Genomic DNA, 16,656 nt, shown 5'->3' on the forward strand with positions numbered 1-16,656 from the left:
TTAATTTTTATTTTTATTTTTACTCAGAAATAATACAGTTCCCATCTTGTTGATTCTAAACAGTTTAGCGTTTTGCTAACTCTTTGTGTTGTGAGAGAAGTTCTATCTTTTCTAAGAAGGTACTTCCCGTCTTTCCCGATTTCAATCAACATTTATTTTTTCTGTTGCAGTTAGCACCTTGATATAGATGTTGAATATGCACTCCTTAATTTTCACTTGCTTTTAACATATTATTCACACTCAACCAATATGGCCAACAATATTATTATATTGTTGTAATAGACCTGATGGCCATGCTTATTAACTTAAATATTGTTTAGAAGAATTATACATTACTTATCTCATTTCTCACATAAAATTAACCATTATCAAGGTATGTCTGTCACATATACTATTTTATGATTAAAATAGCCTTCAGATGAACTTATCTATGCATATCCATGACTATTTTTCCTATTAATTTTCCATCACCAACATTGGTAGTCAAATTGTTTTCACCATTCACCAATTTTCAAGATCGACCCAACAACATATGCTTCACAATATTTTAGGATTTCAATCCTTTGAATTTATTTTTTTCCAAATTCTGACCTTTACGAGGTCGTTTCCTTCTAATTATTTCTACTAATTCCGAGTTTTCTTAGATTTTATTTAAATCTATACTTAATTAGTAGTTTCTATCTTGATACTCTTATATTAACTACCTACTGATGTCTTTTCCATTGAGCTACATAACATCTTATTCACGATTCTTATTTTTCTGTGTGTTGTCGAATGTGGCTTAATCTAGTCCATTCTTATTATGTTTTTACTTGTTTTCTTGTGTATACTTTGTCGTTAGTTACCCTCCTCCCATTTTTATTATTATAAGGTGCTTCAATGTTGGAACTTAATCTACAAAAAACCCTTAAGACTTTGTTAATTGAGGAGGGTACCCAATTCATCCATTGGTTTCCTTGTAGAAAATTCCATTTTCTCTTTAACATTTTATCAGTTATTTAAGAATTTCACTCTAACCATCTTTTGTTTCTTGTTATGTATATTAAGGATGCTAAATAAGAACCACTTTTTCCACACTTGTTGTATGTTAATAGTTTTGAATCTTTTTATTATTATTATTCCATTTCCCCTATACAATTGTAACTTATGGACATTTTGCATGCTCCTTTCTTCTCAGTGGCAAAACTTGTCTTAGACAACTTGTTCATAACATACTTGGTATTCTGAACCTATAATGAAGATTCATATCTTCTTGCCTTATTTCACAGTAAGGACTCACAGGCAATTCTATATGGTTCATTAAACATTCAAAATTATTTGTACATAATTAATAATTCCTATTGCCATTTTTTATACTATCTTAAGTTCCTTGTAAAGAACACTGTATGTTTGTATCTTTATTTTCCCAATTAAGGTTGGTTCATACATCTGATAAGTTTTTTTTATGCTTTTTAGGCGCATCCCATAGTTCAATTTGCTTGCAGAAGTATGTCTGACACAATTTTTTCCTCTTTAAATTCATACTTCCTGCAACCCAATTCACTGCTTTGAGTGACTCTTCCCACTTTCAGTATTATGTGACTTACACCCCTATTCAAAGTTGGTCATCTCGACTCTGCCCAAGATTATGAGTGTTAATAAATTAAACGTGGTGCATATATTTTTGGTGTCTTGAGAGCATAATCCATAATTGATAGTTACCTATGTAAATATTTTGTGAACAGACACACTGTTTCTATTCACATGGCTCGTTTCTTCAGGAAATATTTCTAACCAACTTCTCCTCTCTTCCTATAATCCCAATATTTAACATTTGTTCATCATTACTAAAGAGTGTCCTTACTAATATTTGCGGCTTGAAATAATACATATCTAGAGTTGTGTATGTTAAAGATTTTTTGTAATAAATATAATTTATATTCTATTCATAAATTGAAATTCAGCATGACTGATCCCTACTTATTACACAATTATGTATCCAAAACTGGTTACCATTTGCAACTCTTTCCTTTGAAAATGGGTCCGATGGTATACTATATGCTACATGCATTTCATATGTACCCAAAAACTATTAATACACAACTGAATAAGATCAGTAACGATATAACAATACCATATATGTTGTTCATATAATAATTCACCTAGTTTTATGACCATTGTTATATGTGTCACTCAAAATAATGAATGGCGTTTTCATCTTGCTCATATAAGGTAACCATCATCAAGGTATTATCTTTAGCATGTTATAAGGTACATAAGATTGCATCTAATGTGCCTCTTACCACTTAAGAAAATTCTGTGGTTTCTATCTTATTTTCAAAGCAACTTTTAAAGGGACTTACTTATGTCCATCTTTGATTTTTTATTTTATTTCATTTTATTTTATTTTTTTCGTTGGTTTCAATATATAGGTTCCCCAATGTGAATGGTTGAGATCATTTCATTCATATTAATACATATTTAAGGTTTATTATCTTCTTATTAGGAGATAATGTACTCTACAACTGTTACTTTCATATCAACCATGCCAATGGCCTGCACCTTTAGGTGTATTACTCACCATTCTCATATCTTGTTGGTTGCATCCCAAGGTGACTTAATCAAATCAATTCCTATAGGTTTCCATTATTTCCTTATGTATACCCTTGTTCTTATTTTGATGATTCATGTATCTGCTTGAATTATTATGCATTCAAGGCAATTTCTAGTCTTCATTTTCCTTATAGAAGCATTTTTAACCCCGTTTTTCTCCTTAGAAGGTGGATTTTCGATAGAACGTGTTAATGATTTAGGTGACTGTGTCCCTTGTTCAGCCTTATGTATCTCACACCACATGTCCCATGCTGATCTTCTCAGTACTACTCCGGACTGCAGGTGTTAATAATATGACTATAGGTTTTAACCCTGTAGAGAAATTACCTGCATACGAATTCTAAGAACAGAAAAGAAAAAATGCGAGATCATAACACATAGAACACATACACACAGAGATTTCCCCTGGATCCCAAAACTGGGAATACCAGCTTGATTTTTCATTATGTTCCTTTCAATGTTATAGTACATATATATACATGCCAAAGCATCCAATACCGTGGACCGAAAACCATCGCGCCCCAAACCATGCAAAAAACCATAGGTAGGTCTGCCCACCTAATATAGGGTCCAAAAAAAATCCCCCATATAGGGGGGAATTGCCTCGCCCCCTCTAAACCCCCAGTTAACTAGGGGGACTAGTCGTGGAAAGAATATAACACAACCCAACATTCTACCACTTGTTGTTTTCTTTCCACAGGGGGGCACAGGAGAGCTTAGTAATTTATCCAGCCCTGTAATGCCAATTGTTTCTCTACACCAAGTGAACTTCTCAGAGCTAACATATTTTATCAATGCATCTGTATTATTCTTCAAAGTGTCCACCTTTACGAGCAACACCTTTTTGTCTTATATCATATCCCTCATAAAGTGATACTAAACATCAGTGTGCTTTGCCTTTGAATGATAAGTAGGGTTCTTTGCCAAGAAAATTACCCTTTGGCTATCATAGTATATCTTTATAGCTTCCTCTACTAACCCCATACTTGAACACAATCTCTACAACCAAACTGCTTCCTTTCTTACATGAGTGGATTCCTTGTATTCTGCCTCTGTAGTTGATAGTGCCACTACAAATTGTTTCTTACTCATCCAACTTACTGCACCTCCAAATAGGTTAAACACATACCCACTTGTAGATATTCTCTGATCTAGATTTCCAACCCAACCTGCATCAACAAAGCCACAAATATCCAACACTATGTCCAATCCTCATCTTCCTTGGTAACACAAACCATAATCACTAGTGCCACGCCAATGCATGAAAACCCACTTCATTGTTGTCCATTGTTCCTTCCCTGGTTTTGAAATAAACTTGCTCAATACTCCCACTGCATGTGCAATGTCTGGTCTAGTACATACCATCGCATACATCAGGCTACCAACTGCACTTGCATATGGAACATGGGACATGTCCTCTTCCTCTTCTTCTATCTTAGGACATTGTTCAACAAATAAATTCACACCTACAGGAATAGGAATCTTCACCGATTTACTATCCTACATATTAAACCTCTGCAGTATTGTCTCGACATACTTCCTTTGGTTTAACGAGAGCTTCCTCTTTACAATATCTCTTTTAATTTCCATGCCCAAAATATAGTTTGTAGCACCAATATATTTCATATCGAATTTGGAGGACAATTGGGTCTTTAAATCCTAGATAATTTCTTTGTCATTTCCAACTAGCAACATATCATCAACATACAAGACCAGATAAATAACACGGTCACCAATTAATTTAAAACACACACAATGATCTACTTTACTTCTGGTGAAGCCAAGTCCCTGTATAAATGTATCAAATTTCTGATACCACATCCTTGGTGACTGTTTTAACCCATACAGTGACTTTTTTAACTTTCATACCAATTCTTTCTTACCCTAGACCACGAAGCCTTCAGGTTGCTTCATGTAGATCTCCTCTTCTAGATCCCCATGAAGAAATGTTGTCTTCACATCCATCTGTTCTACCTCAAAATCAAAAGCAACAACAACAGATAAAAGTAATCTAATAGAAGCTTCCTTGGCAATAGGCAACAAAATATTACCAAAATCAATTCTCAACACTTGGGAATAACCTTTTGCTACCAACCGAGCTTTGTATTTCTCCACCTTTCCTCATTCATTTGTCTTCTTCTTTAACACCCATTTGTTGCCAATGGGTTTCCTTCTAGCCGGCAACTCCACCAGATCCCAAGCCTCATTTTTATGCAAAGATGCCATTTCATCAACCATGGTCTCTTTCCAGAGTTTTCCATCCTCTGATCTACTGCTTCATTTGCAGTTCTAGATCATCATCAGTAATAGATAAATCAAAATTTGAACATAACGTAGATGGACTATACCTTTCTGGTTGCCTTCTTTCTCAAACTGATCTTCTCACAGCCGAAGTTTATGGCTCTTCATCTTCTGATTCCTATTCTGCTGTAGAGTCTGATTCTTCCTCTAGCTCAAACTCTATCTTCTTAGGTTCCTTTGATTGGACTTCATGTTTAATAACATATTTCATCTCTCTGAACACCACATCTCAACTGTACACAACCTTCCTTGTTATTGGGTTCCAAAGCTTATAACCCTTTAAACCATCCTTATACCCAATAAAGATGCACTCTTTAGATTTACTATCCAACTTTGTTCTTCTCTCCTTTGGAGCATGTACATATGCATCACATCCAAATACCATCAGATGTGAAAGAGAGGGTTTCTTACTAGTCCATGCCTCTTGTGGAGTCTTATCCTCCAATGTTGATGAAGGTGATTTGTTGACCAGGTAACATGCAGTCTCCGCCACCTCTGCCCATAATTCCTATGCTAACCTGACACCACTAAGCATGCTTCTTTCCCTTTCCATCAACGTTTTGTTCATTCTTTCTGCAACTCCATTTTGCTCAGGTGTATATGGAGTAGTCTTATGCCATGCTATACCACACTTCTTGCATAATTATTCAAATTCCTTTTTCCAAAACCCTCCACCATTATCTGTCCTTAGCACCTTTATCTTCTTCTCTATCTGGTTTTCCACCAAAGCCTTAAATTCTTTAAACCGATCAAAGACTTCAGATTTCTTCTTGAGGAAATATATCCATGTATTCCTTGAGAATTCATCTATAAATGATACATAGTACACATACTTACCCAGTGATGGAACCTTCACAGGTCCAAACATATCAGTGTGCACAAGCTCTAATATCTGTTTCGCCCTCTTACCACCAGAGGGGAAACGCACCTGATTCTACTTCCAATATACACAATTTTCACACTCAAAATCCAAAGAGCTATTAGTCATACCTTCTACCATACCTTTACCATGAAGTATTCTAAGTCCCTTATCTCCAATATTTCCAAGCCTTTTATGCCATAGCATGGTATATTCTCTAGAGACCACTAGATTTTCTGCTCCACTTTTAGGAACCACAAAACTATTACACACATTAATAACAGTGCTACCTTGTAGCTTATACGGAGTTCCAATTCGAACTCTCCACATCAATACCAGTGCTCCCCAAACCATCTTGCAAGTATCCTTATCGAACACTACTTTTACACCTGGATCATCTAGCTTTCTTACAGAAATTAGATTTTTGGCCAATGCAGGAATATGCAGAACACCCATAAGTGTTATAATCCTTCCACCTTGCAAATTCAACTTAAATTTTCCACAACCACCGATTTTAGCCTTCCTATCATCCCCCAAGAAGACATCACCACCATAATATTTCTCATACTCGCAGAACCACTCACTATGGGGAGTGAAGCGAAAGGATGCACGTGAGTCAATCAACCATGCCTCATGATCTACATGTGTACTTGAGGAAGCTAAGTATAGAACCCAACCTTCATCTGAGGTGGTTTTTGTCTCTGCAGAAGGAGCATCATCAGATCCCTTTCCTTTATCAGGAGCTTTAGATTTACAGTCCCTTTTGTAGTGCCCTTCCTTTCCGCATTTCCGGCACACCTTTATGTAGGTTTTAACCCCATATAGAAATTACATGCATACGAATTATAAAACACAGAAAATAAACAATGTGAGAGAATAACACATAAAACACATATACACAGAGATTTCCCCTAGATCCCAAAAACGGGACTACCAACTTGATTTTTCATTATGTTCCTTTCAATGTTATACATATTTATACATGCTAAAGCATCTAATACGATGGACCGAAAACCATCGTGCCCAAAAAACATGTGCATAAATCATGCACAAAACCATAGGTGGGTCCATCCAACATAACATAGGGTCCAAAACCAAAATTTTCCGGGGCGCTACCCTAGACCCCATAAAATGGGGTTACAGGTACACCTCAAACCCCCTGTGACCCCTCCCCCCGCTACACAATCAGTGCAACGAAGAGGGGCTCTGCCCCCCATCTAATCCCCTGGTTAACTATGTGGGTTAGTCGTGGAAAGAATATAACACAACCCAACATTCTCCTACTTGTTGTTTTCTTTCCACAGGGGGCCATAAGAGAGCTTAGTCATTTTTCTAGCCCTGAAATGCCCATTGTCTCTCTACACCAAGAGAAATTCTCAGAGCTCACAAATTTTGTCAATGCATCTGTAGTATTCTTTAAAGTGTCTACCTTTACTAGCAACACATTTTTGTATTCTATCATATCCCTCACAAAGTGATACTGAACATCAATGTGCTTTGTCTTTGAATGATATGCGGGGTTCTTTGCCAAGAAAATTGCACTTTGGCTGTCACAGTCTATCCTTATAGCTCCTTGTACTAACCCCATACTTGAACACAATATCTGCAACAAAACTGCTTCCTTGCTTGCATGAGTGGCTGCCATGTATTCTGCCTCTGTAGTTGATAGTGCCACTACAGATTGTTTCTTACTCATCCAACTGACTGCACCTCCAAATAGGTTAAACACACACCCACTTGTAGATCTTCTTTGATCCAGATCTCCAGCATAGTCTGCATCAACAAATCCATGAATATCCAACATTCTGTCCAATCCTGATCTTCCTTGGTAGCACAAACCATAATCACTAGTGCCATGCAAATACCTAAAAACCCACTTCACTGTTGTCCATGGTTTTGATATAAACATGCTCAATACTCCCACTGCATGTGCAATGTCTGGTCTAGTATAGACCATTGCATACATCAAGCTATCGACTGCACTTGCATATGGAATGCGGGACATGTCCTCTTCCTCTTCTTGTGTCTTGGGACACTGTTCAGCAGATAACCTCACACCTACAGGAATAGGAACCTTCATTGGTTTACTATCCTGCATATCAAACCTCTGCAGTATTGTCTCGACATACTTCGTTTGGTTTAACCAGAGCTTTCTCTTTGCCTGATCTCTTTTAATTTCCATGCCCAAAATATAGTTTGCAGCACCAAGATCTTTCATGTCAAATTTGGAGGACAATTGGGTCTTCAATTTCTAGATAATTTCTTTGTCATTTCCAATCAACAAAATATCATCCACATACAAGACCAAATAAATAACATGGTCACTAATTAATTTAAAATACACACAATGATCTGCTTTTCTTCTGGTGAAGCCAAGTCCCTGTATAAATGTATCAAATTTCTGATACCACATCCTTGGTGACTATTTTAACCCATACAGAGGCTTCTTTAACTTGCATACCATTTCTTTCTTACCCTTCACCGCAAAGCCTTCAGGTTTCTTCATGTATATTTCCTCTTCTAGATCCCCGTGAAGAAATGTTGTCTTCACATCCATATGTTCTACCTCAAAATCAAAAGCAGCAGCAACAGATAAAAGTAATATAATTGAAGCTACCTTGGCAACATGAGAAAAGATATCACCAAAATCAATTCCCAACACTTAGGAATAACCTTTTTCTACCAACCGAGCTTTGTATTTCTCCACCTTTCCTTCTACATTTGTCTTCTTCTTGAACACAAATTTGTTGCCAATGGGTTTCCTTCCAGCTGGAAACTCCACCAGATCCCAAGCCTCTGTTAAGAAATTTACTGCATAACATAAATAATTATGAAAGGAATAAATATAAAAATAACTAGCAACAACCATAAACACATAAACACAAATGTTTATCCGGGAAAACCCCAAATCTGGGGAAAAACCCAACCTAATAAGATCTTATTAGCATTGGCCAAAACCCTGGCCAATCTGACCAAGTGAGCCTTCACCGCTCACCTCCAGGTCTTGCATTACAATGAAGTCCTTCCAGCCTTTTATAAGCTCCATTACATAGAATACCATGGGCAGAATATTATGGGTGCACAATACCATGTGCCCCAAAACCATCATTGTTTAACCTTGTCAACTTTGACTCTATCGCGAGTCAAGTTTACCTAACAATTCCCCCCTTAAACTTGACTTGGGGTTCCTTAACTAACTCTAGCCAAACCTGCTAAGTGAGACAATCCCACTCACTCTAGCCCTTACCCCCCTCAGAGTTTTTACCTGGGGTATTGTTAACCTGACATCTCCCCTATCACCTAGGTCTAACCCAGACTTTACCGATGATCACCGAGGGGTACACATGCCTTACCAGGTCTTACAGTAGTATGCCCATTTACATGCAATAATTTTGACTTCATTAATATATATATATATATATATATATATTTCTACTGCGATTCTGATCCATCCTCTCTCAGTTTGATTTGCTCAAAAACTTCGATGAAACTGCTCCAACTGCGAGTCTGATGAAAACCTCATAGATTCCAGCACCGGTGGCCTCACGTAACAGAAAACGAATAATTTTCAAAGCCGCATGAACAATTTTCTTCTGCTGAACTTCTTTAAATCGCCACATGGAACAATTCGTCAACATGTTCCAAACCGGTAAATATCGTAAATGCACTGCGATCCCTGGCAATTACAACACTATATTCCAAACATTCTCCTTGAGGTTCTTCCACGCATGATTGTTCCACCATTATTTTCCAAACCCAGATCTGAAAAAAGGCTGCATTGATCTCATCAGGCACTATAAATCCCTGGCATCAATGAATCCCTTTGAAGCCAATATCTGGCTCTGATACGAGTTGTTAAAAAATTTACTGCATAACATAAATAATTACTGAGAGGAATAAATATAAAAATAACCAGCAACAACCATAAACACATAAACACAAATGTTTATCCGTGAAAACCCCAAATCCGGGGAAAAATGCAACCTAATAAGATCTTATTAGCATTGGCCAAAAAGCTGGCCAATCCGACCAAGTGAGCCTTCACCGCTCACCTCCAGGTCTTGCATTACAATGAAGTCCTTCCAGCCTTTTATAAGCTCCATTACATAGAATACCATGGGCAGAATACTATGGGTGCACAATACCATGTGCCCCAAAACCATCACTATTTAACCTTGTCAACTTTGACTCTATCCCGAGTCAAGTTTACCTAACAACCTCATTTTTTTGCAAAGATGCCATTTCATCAACCATAGCCTCTTTCCAGAGTTTTCCATTCTATGAATCTACTGTTTGTTCATAGTTTTGGGATCATCGTCAGTAATAGATAAAGCAAAATTTGAACAGAAAGTAGATGGACTATACCTTTCTGGCTGCCTTCTTTCTCGAACTGATCTTCTCACACCCGGAGTTTGTGGCTCTTCATATTCTGATTCCTCCTCTGAAGTAGAGTCTGATTCTTCCTCCTTAAGCTCAAACTCTATCTTATTAGGTTCCTTTGGTTGGATTTCATGTTTAATAACTTATTTTACCTCTCTGAGCACCACATCTTGGCTGTACACAACCTTTCGTGTGACTGAGTTCCAAAGCTTATAACACTTTAAACCATCCTTATACCCAATAAAGATACACTTTTCAGATTTACTATCCAACTTGGTTCGTTTCTCCTTTGGAACATGTACATATGCATCACATCCACATACCCTCAAACGTGAAAGAGAGGGTTTCTTACCAGTCCATACCTCTTGTGGAGTCTTATCCTCCGACGCTAATGAAGGTGACTTGTTGACCAGGTAACATGCAGTATCCACCACCTCTGCCCAGAATTCCTGTCCTAACTCAGCACCACTAAACATGCTTCTTGCCCTTTCCGTTAACATCTTGTTCATTCTTTCTGCAACTCCATTTTGCTGAGGTGTATATGGAGTAGTCTTCTACTGTGCTATACCACACTTCTTACAGAATTCTTCAAATTCCTTACTTCAAAACTCTCCACCATTATCTATCCTTAGCACCTTTATCTTCTTCTCTGTCTAGTTTTCCACCAATAAATTCTTTAAACCTGTCAAAGACTTCAGATTTCTTCTTAAGGAAATATATCCATGTATTCCTTGAGAAGTCATCTATAAATGATACGTAGTACACAGACTTACCCAGTGATGGAACCTTCATGGGTCCAAACACATCACTGTACATAAGCTCTAATATTTGTTTCACCCTCTTACTACCAGAGGGGAAACTCACCCGATTCTGCTTCCCATATACACAATTTTCACAGAAATCGAAATCCAGAGAGCTATTACTCATACCTTCTACCATACCTTTACCATGAAGTATTCGAAGGTGCTTCTCTCCAATATGTCCAAGCCTTTGATGCCACAACATGGTCTTCTCTCCAGAGACCACTAGATTTTCTGCTCCACTTTCAGGAACCACAAAACTGTTGCACCCATCAATAACAGTGCTACCTTGCATCTTGTACAGAGTTCCAATTTGAAATCCCTACATCAATACCAATGCTTCCTAAACCATTTTGCAGGTATCCTTCTCGAACACTATTTTTACACCTGCATCATCCAGCTTGCTTACAGAAATCAGATTTCTGGTCAATGCAGGAATAAGTAGAACACCCGGAAGTGTTCTAACCCTTCCACCTTGCAACTTCAACTTTACTTTTCCGCGACCAATGATTCTAGCCTTCCTATCGTCCCCTAAGAAGACATCACCACCATCGCATTTCTCATACTCGCAGAACCACTCTCTATAGGGAGTGAAGTGAAAGGATGCCCCTGAGTCAATCAACCATGCCTCATGATCTACATGTGTACTTAAAGAAGCCAAGTACACATCCCCACCTTCATCTGAGGTGGTTTTCGCCTCTATAGAAGGAGCATCATTAGATCCCTTTCCTTTATCACGAGCCTTAGATTTACAGTCCCTTTTGTAGTGCCCTTCCTTTTCTCATTTCCAGCACACTACCTTTACAGGTTGGAGATTTAGATCTCCCTCTAGATTTAGATCTCCCACTTGATGACTTATTTTTGTTTCTGTTCTGGGTCCGTCCTCGTACAGAAAAGGCGTCACCATTTTGACTCTCCATATTTTTCCGTCTCATCTCCTCTGTCAGCAAGGATGAGACTATTTCGTCAAACTGCAAGGCAATTGCATTGCTACCTATTGCAATAACCAGACTATCCCATGAATCTAGTAGAGAAAACAACAAACTGATGCACTTATCTTCATCTGAAATTTTAATATCAACAGATGCTAATTGACTTACCACAGTATTAAATGCATTCAGATGCTCTGTCACTGAGTCTCCATCTTTCATCCTTAGGTTATATAGCTTTTTTCGCAGGAACATTTTATTCACCAGAGACTTAGATTGGTACAAAGTCCCTAACTTGTCCCAGAAAGCCTTCGCTGTAGCTTCCCCTGATACATTCAGCAATACTGAATCTGAGACACACAATCGTATCGTGCTCTTTGCCTTTCAATCCAACTTCTTCCATTCTTCATCGGACACTCTCGTTGGTTTAGTACCCAGATCTATCGCGATCCACTGATCTTTATCCACCAACAAATCCTCCATCTTGAGTTTCCACAACTTAAAACTCTGACCATTAAATTTCTTGATCTCTATCTTTCCATTGCTCACCATCTACTTTTACCACCAGAATCGATCTCGCAGATCTCCCAATAAACAGGGTCTACCACATGCCCGAGCGAAACACCTCAGCAACAAAGGCGTCCCCTTGAAGCCAAAACAATGCTGATACCAAATGTAGGTTTTAACCCCGTACAGAAATTACTTGCATATGAATTCTAAAACATAGAAAATAAACAATGCTAGAGCATAACACATAAAACACATATACACAGAGATTTCCCCTGGATCCCAAAATTGGGACTACCAGCTTGATTTTTCATTATGTTCCTTTCAATGTTATAATAAATATTTATACATGCCGAAGCATCCAATACCATGGACTGAAAACCATCGCGCCCAAAAAACATGTGCGAAAATCATGTAGAAAACCATAGGTGGGTCCACACAACCTAACATAGGGTCCAAAACCAAAATTTTCCCCATAAAGTGGGGTTGCGAGTACACCTCAAACCCCCTGTGAGCCCCCCCTCCCTGCTACATAATAGGCGCAACGAAAGGGGTATCCGCCCCCCCCCACTAACCCCCCGGTTAACTATGTGGGCTAGTCATGGAAAGAATATAACACAACCCAACACTTTATAGGTTTTCCTGGAGATTTAGATCTCCCACTCGATGACTTATTTTTGTTTCTGTTCTGGGACCTTCCTCATACAAACAAGGCATCACCATTTTGGCTCTCCATATTTTTCCATCTCATCTCCTAGGTTACTAAGGATGAGACTATTTCATCAAACTACAAGGCAGTTGCATTGCTACCTATGGCATTAACCAGACTATCCCACGAATCTGGTAGAGAACACAACAAATTGAAGCAGTTATCTTCATATGAAATTTTAATATCAATAGATAATAATTAACTTACCACAATATTAAATGCGTTCAAATTCTCTGTGACTGAGTCTCCATCTTTCATCCTCATGTTATACAGCTTTTTCCGTAGGAACAGTTTATTCACCAGAGACTTAGATTGGAAAAAAGTCCCTAACTTGTCCCACAAAGCCTTAGCCATAGCTTCCCTTGATACATTCAACAATACAAAATCTGAGACACACAATCATATTGTGCTCTTTGTCTTTCGATCGAACTTCTTCCATTCTTCATCGAACACTCTCGTTGGTTTAGTACCTGGATCTACCTTGATCCACTGATATTTATCCACCGACAGATCATCCATCTTGAGTTTCCATAACTGAAAGCTCTAACCATTAAATTTCTCAAATCTCTATCTTTCCACTGCACGCCATCTTCTCTCACCACTAGAATCAATTCCGCAGATCTCCCACTGAACAGGGTCTACCATAGGCCCGATCAAAACCCCTTAGCAACAAAAGTGTCCCCTTGAAGCCAAAACAACTTTGATACCAAATGTAGGTTTTAACCCCATACAAAAATTAGCTGCAACGAATTCTAAGAATAGAAAATAAACAATGAGAGAGCATAACACATAAAACACATATACATAGAGATTTCCCCTGGATCCCAAAACCGAGACTACCAGCTCGATTTTTCATTATGTCCCTTTCAATGTTACAATACATATATATACATGCCGAAGCATCCAATACCATGGACCGAAAACCATCACGCCCAAAACCATGTGCGAAAACCATGCACAAAACCATAGGTAGGGAGCTAGTCGTGGAAAAAATATAACACAATCCAACAATGAAAAAGTGGTATACTCATGGTTCTTTGATAAAACATGACATTCTTTTATCCAAAAGTCATATAAAGAATTGAATATATATTTTAAGTTCTTAACAACCACAGTTGGAAACTTGAACTGGTGATTATGTTGTCTTGATATCTATGAAATATTTGACTTTTACTGTAATATAAATCTATAGCAATATGATAAGCTTTTTTTTTTCATAACACAGTCCAGCATTGATCTTTTCCATCTTAAATACTCATTTTTTAACCATTGTTTCCTTCCATGTCAGATCTAAGTATCAATAATTTATGTCTTGCAATGAATGGGTTGGCCATGGATTTCACTATTTAACCTATAACCTTGTTATTTCACCTTATCATCAAATGAAGGGTTCCAAACATTAGATGGTTGCACTACTTTACTCTTCATGTTTTTTGTTTTGTTTGGTAAGACCTTAATGTCACTAGATTATCACATATTTGAGCAACATCTATGATATGATGTTATGTTGATCGTCAATATGACTTCCATTGCTCTTATTTACCGCCTAATTTAACTAATTTGGTTATGTATCCCCCAGTTTGAGACAATTTTATTTAGTGTACTCATACTATATGCTATGAAACTCATAGCATACTATAATTGATACTTCCTTTCTTTTACAAAATATTATCTCATGAACTTCCTTCTTTATCTGTGAAAAATGCTTTAACCCATGGTGGGTTGTGATAATTATAATATTCACACCTCATTTATTACCATTAAATTATTTTACACTCACCACTATAAACATTATTTACTCTTAACAATTAATCATGTATCTATGTTTCCCTTGTCAAGAACTTATAGCAATACTACACCTACCATCCATATTTTCCTTAGTTGGGTTTACACTCACCTTCAATATGCTTTGCATTATTACCATTATCCACTATGGTATGATACATTTGACCTAGATTATGTCTAAGCTTATACTCTAATACTTAGGTACTGAAAGTTATATACATTCTTATTTTCATTTCTTTATGGCTTCCATAATGCTATATGTATGATATATCACTCTCAAATCTAAAATTTATGTTCTAACAATAATGTGGGACATTCCTTTATAGAGTATTAATTATTTTATAAACTTTACATGTCTTGTTTTAATGACATCTAACCACCTTCATTTCTGCCCATTAGGTCTGAGAGTTGAACCTGGGGCTCTGATACCATTTGTAACAGACCTCTCCTCCACACCCTTTTATTAATTTTTTTTTTGTAAACTATAACGCAACTCAGTTGATGTCTTTTGTTGTCACTCCATCTTATAAACACTTGTCAGTGATGGTGATAAACACTTGTGAGTGAAGATGATAACTAATCCAATCCTTCCAAAGTTTTATCTTAATTTAAGCCTTTTAACTCCACAGGATATTTTAGATCATATTATAATGCATCTTCTTATCCTGATGATATATTACAGTATCTTACCTTGCATGACATTAAAGTGCATGTTTAATAGATATATTTATATATTATCCTGAGTCGAGTTAGCTTAACATAATTGAATATCATCTCACTCAGTGTGAGTCTACCCCTTCTTTTTTCCATCACTCACTATGGCTACATTAATGGCTACATTAATACCTTCCTAAGATTTAATACCAACTATACCTTCTTGTTATGCTCCTTGGATAAATGATTACTCCCATGCCTTTCAAACCTGATGGTTCCCATTTGGATTGATTCCAACGAGGCACTCCTAATTACATCGCATAAAGTATGAACATGGCGCCATATATTGGTTTTTTATTTGCCATGCATATAGTTGTTGGTTTCCTAGGCAATTAACATCCATAAACTTTTGGATCTTGGGAATATCAACCACTTCATGACACCTTTATATACGTCGATAATTCCATCTATACATATAAATGATTATTCTGATAACCATGTATATACTCAACCATAATGTATTACCTATTTCCTTGGTCTTAACTATAGTTGTGATGCGTCTTGCATTGAATTAATGATTGGTACAGTTAAGTGTATGCATGACTCAATGGGAATAATACACGTCCCGGGTGGCAATGTGGCCTTCACATGGAATGGAAGTCGCCTGTTTCCTTGATGGTGGTGATGAAATTCTGAATTTAAACGAGGTAACTCGTACAATATTTAATGATCATCTATACCATTGCCTTTGAATGGTGGCGATGAGTTTGTGGGAAATAAATGGTGGCAATTATTTCTAACTAACCCTAATTTCTTTCACTTCTCCTCGTGAGGTTTTGTTTCCCACTTGCTCCACTTTCTTTTCCATTCACTTGGGATTCTTAGCATGCCTACGTCATTTCATGTAGATCTGTTTCATACATCTAGCATTCAGGAGATCGATTTGTGTTTCTTCCTAATGGTTAGGCCGCCTCTCAATTTATTTGGAATACATCTCACGCTTCCAAGCTCTAGCTGTTGGTGTACATGCACTTAGACTAGCTGTGTTGGTGTACATGCACCTATATTAGCTCCAGTTAACTTATTGCTTGCATGTGGCACATGTACACATTAACATATGATAAAGCACACTTAGCTTTA

The sequence above is a fragment of the Pinus tabuliformis genome, chromosome 1_2 (genome assembly GCF_031772625.1).
Source record: "Pinus tabuliformis cultivar Carrire ecotype Pingquan chromosome 1_2, CPIR1, whole genome shotgun sequence".
NCBI classification, from domain to species: domain Eukaryota; kingdom Viridiplantae; phylum Streptophyta; class Pinopsida; order Pinales; family Pinaceae; genus Pinus; species Pinus tabuliformis.